Raw genomic sequence first — 1250 nt, forward strand, 5'->3', positions numbered from 1 at the left:
CATTATCGACTATTAAACAAAAGTTTTCAAACACCAACCATATGCTGTGCATTGTTCTGGATACTTCAAATACATGATTAAGAGATAATATCTGTGAGCAAAAACTTCCTTAAATAATGGAAGCATGTATATACACACAGCTCAGAAGAGAACACCAAAGGGACCTTGGGGAGAGACAGTATTAGAATTAGATCTGCAAGGCTTTGGAACTTGTGGTATGTATCTTCTAAGTGTATGCATCTTCTAAGAAAAAAAATTGGAACATTTTGAGCCCATGTATACAGGATTTTTGAATAGCCTAAGTTTAACAATTTCTGCATCATAATGTGAGTTGTATGTGAGTGTCCTTGCTCATTTACTCTTGAGTCCTGCACTGTATGCATTCTGTTTCAGTTGACTGCCTTGGACTGGAGAGGTGGAGCAGTTAAACAAAGGAGCATCCGTGTAGCCCAGTTGAGTGTCTGCAGCTTGGCAGTATACACCTATGCCATAGTTTTGAAAATTCTCCGGTTACACATATGTAAGCCTTGATGATTATGACTTCATACATTTTCTTATTTCTCTTAACTTGTATATTTTTATGCAAAATCTCTTTAGTGATTTGCCACACAGGCTAGACTTGTTAATAAAAATTAAAAGAATTTTATGTTGTCATTATTTTGTCATGGAGAAAAATCTGAAATTATTGGAAAAAGTAATAGTTATTCAGATAAAGGTTAGAGAATTATTGAGAATCCAATAATGGTATATAATATTTTTATTATTATTAAGTTAGAAATATCTTCTGATTTTATATTTTCTTTGAGAATAAAACCCTTTATATATCAACCTTTTTGTTTAACTGTTTTTGCTTCAAAGTCTATTATATCTGAAGCACACACTTACTTATTTTTTTTTTTGCATTTTTATTTTTTATTTTATTTTATTTTTTTTTAATTTTAAAATCTTTAATTCTTACATGCGTTCCCAAACATGAACCCCCCTCCCACCTCCCTCCCCATAACATCTCTCTGGGTCATCCCCATGCACCAGCCCCAAGCATGCTGTGTCCTGTGTCAGACATAGACTGGTGATTCGATTCTTACATGATAGTAGACATGTTAGAATGCCATTCTCCCAAATCATCCCACCCTCTCCCTCTCCCTCTGAGTCCAAAAGTCCGTTATACACATCTGTGTCTTTTTTCCTGTCTTGCATACAGGGTCGTCATTGCCATCTTTCTAAATTCCATATATATGTGTTAGTATACT

Source organism: Capra hircus, chromosome 15 (genome assembly GCF_001704415.2).
Source record: "Capra hircus breed San Clemente chromosome 15, ASM170441v1, whole genome shotgun sequence".
NCBI lineage: Eukaryota > Metazoa > Chordata > Mammalia > Artiodactyla > Bovidae > Capra > Capra hircus.